Genomic DNA, 6,915 nt, shown 5'->3' with positions numbered 1-6,915 from the left:
CACGCTTGTAATCCTAGCACTTTGGGAGGCTGAGGCGGGCGGATCACGAGATCAGGAGATCAAGACCACAGTGAAACCCCGTCTCTACTAAAAATACAAAAAAAATAGCTGGGTGTGGTGGCGGGCGCCTGTAGTCCCAGCTACTCGGAGAGGCTGAGGCAGGAGAATGGCGTGAACCCGGGAAGCGGAGCTTGCAGTGAGCCGAGATCGCGCCACTGCACTCCAGCCTGGGCGACAGAGCGAGACTCCGTCTCAAAAAAAAAAAAAAAAAGTTAAGAATAGTTACCAAAATAGTTAAGAATAGTTTACCAAAACTGTGATGTAAAATTATTTCAGTGAAGGAACCTCTACCATCAAAACTGAACACTATTGCAGTAGGAAAACCATTTTGCAGTTTCTACCACTATGACTATTATTATTGTTACTGTTACTACTAATATTACCACTTCTGCTGCTGCTATTCCTACTACTCTTAGTAGTAATACTTCTACTACTTGAGAGAAGAAAGAAAAAGAAAGGGATCAATTTCACTGCTGGTTGCTTGAATTTCCAGCAGTAGAATCAAAGTTCCTTGCCGGAAATTATTGGAGCCAACATCACTTCTGTTTCCTGAACCATTTGAAAAAAATGGAAAATGTCAATTCCAACACCCACAGTTGAATTCATTATCTTTCCTGCTTTTTTCACTCCATTTGCTATTTTTCTAAATACCATCATCTCCCAGCCACTCAAGCTGCAAACTTGAAAACCATCTTTGACTCCTCCCTTTTCCAATCAGTACTTTATATCTTAACCTTTTTAAGAAAAACATCTATCAAATTTAACTTCTTTTTTTAACGAGAAAACCCTGTTACTATTTGAATGTTTCATTTCTGTTATTGTCACAATTTATTAGCTTTCCTCCTGACTCTAGTTATTTTCCAGCAATCCATTTCTTACACGAATAGAACACTCTTTTAAAAATAAAAATATTTCCGGCTGGGTGCAGTGGCTCACGCCTGTAATCCCAGCACTTTCGGAGGCCGAGGTGGGCAGATCACAAAGTCAGGAGTTTGAGACCAGCCTGGCCAATATGGTGAAACCCTGTCTCTACTAAAAAAAATATAAAAATTGGCCAGGCATGGTGGTGCATGCGTGTAGTCCCAGCTTCTCGGGAGGCCGAGGCAGGAGAATCACTTGAAATCAGGAGGCAGAGGTTGCAGTGAGCCGAGACCACACCATTGCACTCCAGCATGGGTGACAAGAGCGAAACTCTGTCTCAAAAAACGTAAATTAATTAAATAAGTAAATATATAAATATATTTCCTAGTCTGAGACAGGCTATAATCCTTATCTCTACTAGCCTTACAGAGAGTAAAATAACTAGGAAGTCTCCATTCAAAGCCATTGTCGTCTAGCTTCTACTTGTCTCTCAATCCTGTCACTAACCTACCTCATGCAAATCACCACCAACAACAATATCACTGTCATTATCATCATCATTACGGCTTACATTAGTTCAAAGCACATTGGAGTTCATTCAGGTCTATTATCAACATGTTTTTGTACATGCTCTTCCACTGTTCCTTAATGAGTTTTATTCATCTTTCAAGTCTCATTTTAGATTTCACTTTCTCCAGAAGCCATTATCTTAAAGCCAGTTTCCAATCACAAAACTGACTGCATTAGATATCTTTTATTTCCAGAATAGCAAGCACTTATTTTTATTTTCCTTTCCATCAGTTTCATGTATAGAACCCTATGCCATGAGACTGTTAGCTTCTTGAAAGCTTAAATTGTGTCTTGATGACCAAGACTTGTGGCTTAAGTCTAACATTATTTCTTAATGCTATTTTTTTCAAATCATGATATTCATAGGTCACAGAATGCTTGATGGGCCAGGATGTAAGTAAAATAAGGAATGCCTTAAAATGATATATTTAGGGGAAACATGCCATGTAAATTAGCTGTCATATAATATAAATATAGTTTCATTTTTAAACAAATTTGGGCATAGTATGAAATAAATTACAAATTTATATTTGTCAAACAATAAATGAGCATTTATTTCAATACTGAAGAGTCTGTGCCTATACAGTCTTACGGGGATACACTTCTCTGCTGTTGAGGGTTCTACATTGAAAAACTTAGATCATCCACATTGTCATCCCAGATTTTCTTCTCACATTCTATTCTCCTAAATAGAATAGGATGACAAAATAAGAATCTAGAAAAATGATTACTGCAATTCACCATTTAACGTTAATAAGAACATCTCATGTTATTTTTATTATGCTCAGAAGAGTCTAGGGGTGATGCAGTCTTCAGAGACTGGTGAAACATGGACTTCCAGAAAACATGTTACAGTCCTTAAAGCAATTTAATAAACTATAATTATATATTTTACTTAATCTAATAAATATTCCTTTGAAATCAAAACATTAAAGATTTCTGTGATCCTCTGGAACATGATAGGAAATAAATCACTGTAAAAGTGATCTGTGAAAAGCTACAGATTTTAAGATCATCACTGAATAAGTTCATTTATGTCCTACAATTCTTATAGTTCTTCCACTTGCCCAGGAAGATTATCAGAGCAAACAATAATGGAGGTTACCCAAGGAACTCAGGTGTGCAACTTGACCTAGGTTTCAGACATGCATAATACTACAACCTTGTTAATTTAAGAAAAATCAACATATTTCCAATTATACTGCTGGGTTTACAGAGACGAGATTTTTAAAAACTATTAGATAAGGCCGGGCGCGGTGGCTCACGCCTGTAATCCCAGCACTTTGGGAGGCCAAGGTGGGCGTATCACGAGGTCTGGTGATCGAGACCATGCTGGCTAACACGGTGAAACCCCATCTCTACTAAAAATGCAAAAAATTAGCTGGGCGTGGTGGCGGGTGCCTGTAGTCCCAGCTACTCGGGAGGCTGAGGCAGGAGAATGGCGTGAATCCCGGAGGCGGAGCTTGCAGTGAGCCGAGATGGCGCCACTGCACTCCAGCCTGGGTGACAGAGCGAGACTCCATCTCAAAACAACAACAACAAAAAACTATTAGATGAGCTATAGAATATAAAGATTTTTTAAACATTAAATGAATTATAGAATATCAGTGTTAATCATATTCTGAAATGAGTAGAATTAAGTAAATTCTCTTCCATTATAGTTTATCCAAAATATTATAGAAGTTGTGTCATACAATTTTTGTCTATTTTGTTGTTAGTATATTACTGAAACAACACTCTGTTTCAAATCCCTTGGACCTTTTTCTTCTCACCAAATTACTGCAAATACACTCTGAGCTTTATTTCATTTACTAGAGACTTAATAACATTGCTTTACTTCATAATTTTTTAAAATTGTCACAGAAATATTTTACAAATAAATATATTCAACAGATATTTGAATTATCCCTCAAATGTATTTGAACTTTAAACAGTACAATAAAATAATTCTGAATTAAGACTTAGATAGGTAGTCTGTATTTCATTTGCAACTAGGATAATAATTTTCCTTGTGAAACATAGTTAACAGTACCTGTGATTTCCTTTCTTGTACAACTTAATTTTGTAGAGTTAATAACTGATTCATTTTTCTCTTGCTCAATTTTCTATAAACCTATCCGTAAATTCTCTAGCTGCCCTATCATATTCAGCATAGACCTATCAAATTTATTTCCCCTGAACATTCAAACTCATTAGATAATTATTACTTTTCCTTTCTCCTATTTAAATCTGGAAAAATTACTCTCAACACCTGCTGCATGTTTATAATGCTGAGATTTCTCTTTATGGTTCTCTTGTATTGGACTGCCTGTTCACTAGTTCTTATTTTCTTCTTTGTTTACTTCTTTACTTATATATAGTACCCTTGTAAGTATTTGTGTAGGTAGAGGAAAAGTACATATCAAAGTCCTTGAATGTCCACACCTTTATTTTAACATCACATTTGAGTAATCCCTTGTTTGGATCTAGTATTGTAGGTTGATATAAAGAATTTTGAAAACTTTGTCCATTATCTTTTAGTATGTAAATGTTACTTTTTAAAATACACTTACCATTTTAATACTTTCTTAATATAAATTCCTTATATTTTTTTAAAGCTTTTATCATGTCCACCATAATACCTAGTGTTCTAAATATTCATAATTTTCTGGATTAATATAGGTTTTTCTCTAATTCAGATATTTGGTCACATAAAAAAACATTTAAAACCAGAATCTCAAAAAGTGATGTAAGCAAGATGGTGGAATTGGAGTTTTCTACCATCATCCTCCCACAGCACAATGATTTTAACAGCCACTCACAGATGAGAGTACTTTTGAGGGAGTCCAAGAGTCCAGCAGAGAAGTTCCACCACACCACGGGAGCAAAAATATCCAAGAAGAGACACATTGGGGACGATAAGAAAAATAATTCACTTTAGCCATGTCACCTCACCCCAAGGCATCACAGCTCAGTACTGGAGAGAGCACCTCTGTCCAGGATTTTTCTTACAAGAGAAAATGAGAACATAGAGAGTGATTGTCCAGCTGTTCCAGCTGTGTGAAGTACTGCCCAAGAGGCCCACCTCTTTCTAACCACATCCAGAATAGTGAGGGTATCAGCATAGCTGAATGGCTAGGAGAAGCTGGAAGCAAAGAAAAGAGGCAGAGACTAACAATAATAATGGCTTAAAACTCGACAAAGAGCCATGTAGCCTATTAAATTCTTTGTGAACTCCATCAGGAGGCCTTTCTATGAGTTGCCTGGAACACTTCTCCTGCAGACTCTCCCCACAAAGTGGCCCACAGGTGCCCCTGACACTTTGTGTGCTTCACGCTCTCCTTTGAAGTTAAGTTAATATCAGCTTAAAATAGACTATTATGACTGTAAGATATCTTATGTAAGCCCCATGGCAACAACAAAACAAAAACTATATCAGATATGAAAAGATAAATGGTAGTGGATCAAAGCATACCACAATAGAAAATCATAAAATCACAAGACAGCAAAAGAGGGAAAAAGAAACAAAAGAACAACAAAAGAGACAGAAAACAATTTTAAAATGCCAATGTTAAATGCTTACTTATCAATAATTATTTTAAATGTAAATGAATTAAATTCTCTGATCAAAAGACATACAGTGGCTGAGTGAATGAAGAAAAACAGGATCCAAAATATGTTTTTTACAAGAGACTAACTTTAGATTTAAGGACACATATAGGGTTATGTGAGGTATGAAAAAATAACCCATGTAAATCAAAACCAAAAGAGAGCAAGTTTGGCTACACTTATGTCAAACAAAATAGACTGTAAGTCAAAAACTATAAAAAAAGACAAGGTCATTATATAGTGATAACAAGATCAATTCATCAAGATGATATAATAATTGTGAATATATATACGCATCCAACACTATAACACCTAGATATATTTGTTTTATATCTAGGTGTTATAGTGTTGGATGCGTATATATATTCACAATTATTATATCATCAGAAGGGGGAATAAATAGCAATATAATGATAGCAGGGGAACTTCAGTACCCCCATGTTCAACAATGAAAAGATAACACCAATAAAAAATCAACAAGGAAATATTGAATTTGAAATACATTTTAGACCAAATGGACCTAACAGACATATACAGAACATTCCATCCAACAGAAGCAGAATACATATTCTTATCAAATTTATGCAACATTCTTCAGGATAGACATGTTAGGCCACAAAAAAGTCATAAAATTTAAGAAGTTTGAATATATATCAAATAGCTTTTCTGATCACAATGGTATGAAAATAGAAATCAATAACAGGGAAAATAATTTTAAAAATCCACAAATACATGGAAATTAAAAAACACACTCCTGAATAACCAATGTGTCAGAGAAATCAAAAGAGGAATCAGAAAATATTTTGAGACAAATGAAAATGATAACACAACATACCAAAACTTATGAGATATAGCAAGAGCTATTCTAAAGGGAAAGTATGTAGTGACAAATGTCTACATGCAGAAAAATGAAAAAGCTCTAATAAACAACCTAACTCTATACCTCATAGAACTAGAAAAAGAAAAGCAAAATAGTCCAGGTTAGTAGAAGAAAGAAAATAACAAACATTAGAGCAGGAATAAATGAAAGAGAGGAGACAAGAAAATCAATAGAAAAGACCAACAAAAAAAAGTGTTGGATTTTTGAAAAGATAAACAAAATCGATAAATTTTTAACTACACTAAGAAAAAAGTGGGATAACTCAAATAAAATCAAAAATAAGAGAAATCACAACTGATATCACAGAAATGCAAAGGATCATGAGACTACTATTAATAATTAGATACAAAAAATTGGATACGCTAGAAAATATGGATAAATTCCTAGACACATACAACCTACCAAGATTTAATCTTGAAGAAGTAGAAAATGTGAATAGACCAATAACAAGTTAAGAGCTTAAATCAGTAGCCAACAATCTCCTAAAAAAAGAAAAGCCCAGGACAAGATGATTTCACTCACAAATTCTACTAAATGTTTAAAAAAGAATTAAGACCTGCCCTTCTTAAAACGCTTTCAAAAACTTGGAAGAGGAGGGGACATTTTGAAAATAATTTTACTAATCCAACGTTACCCTTATAACAAAGCCAAGAAGGATACTGCAATATAAGAAAATTACAGGCCAATATCCCTAATGAACATAGATGCAAAAATCCTAAACAAAATATCAGCAAATTGAATTCAAAAGCACATCAAAAAGGTCCTACATCATGAACAAGTGAGATTCATCCTCGGGATTCAAGGATAGTTCAACATATGCAAATCAACAAATGTGATACACAGCATTAAGAAAATGAAAGATAAAAACTATGTAATTTTCTCAAAAGATGAATAAAAAGCATTTCACAAAATTCAACATCATTTCATGATCAAAACTTTTAACAAATTACAAATTA

Source organism: Symphalangus syndactylus, chromosome 5, assembly GCF_028878055.3.
Source record: "Symphalangus syndactylus isolate Jambi chromosome 5, NHGRI_mSymSyn1-v2.1_pri, whole genome shotgun sequence".
Taxonomy (NCBI): Eukaryota; Metazoa; Chordata; class Mammalia; order Primates; family Hylobatidae; genus Symphalangus; species Symphalangus syndactylus.
The sequence above is the reverse complement of the archived record's forward strand: the minus strand, read 5'-3'. Positions refer to the sequence as shown.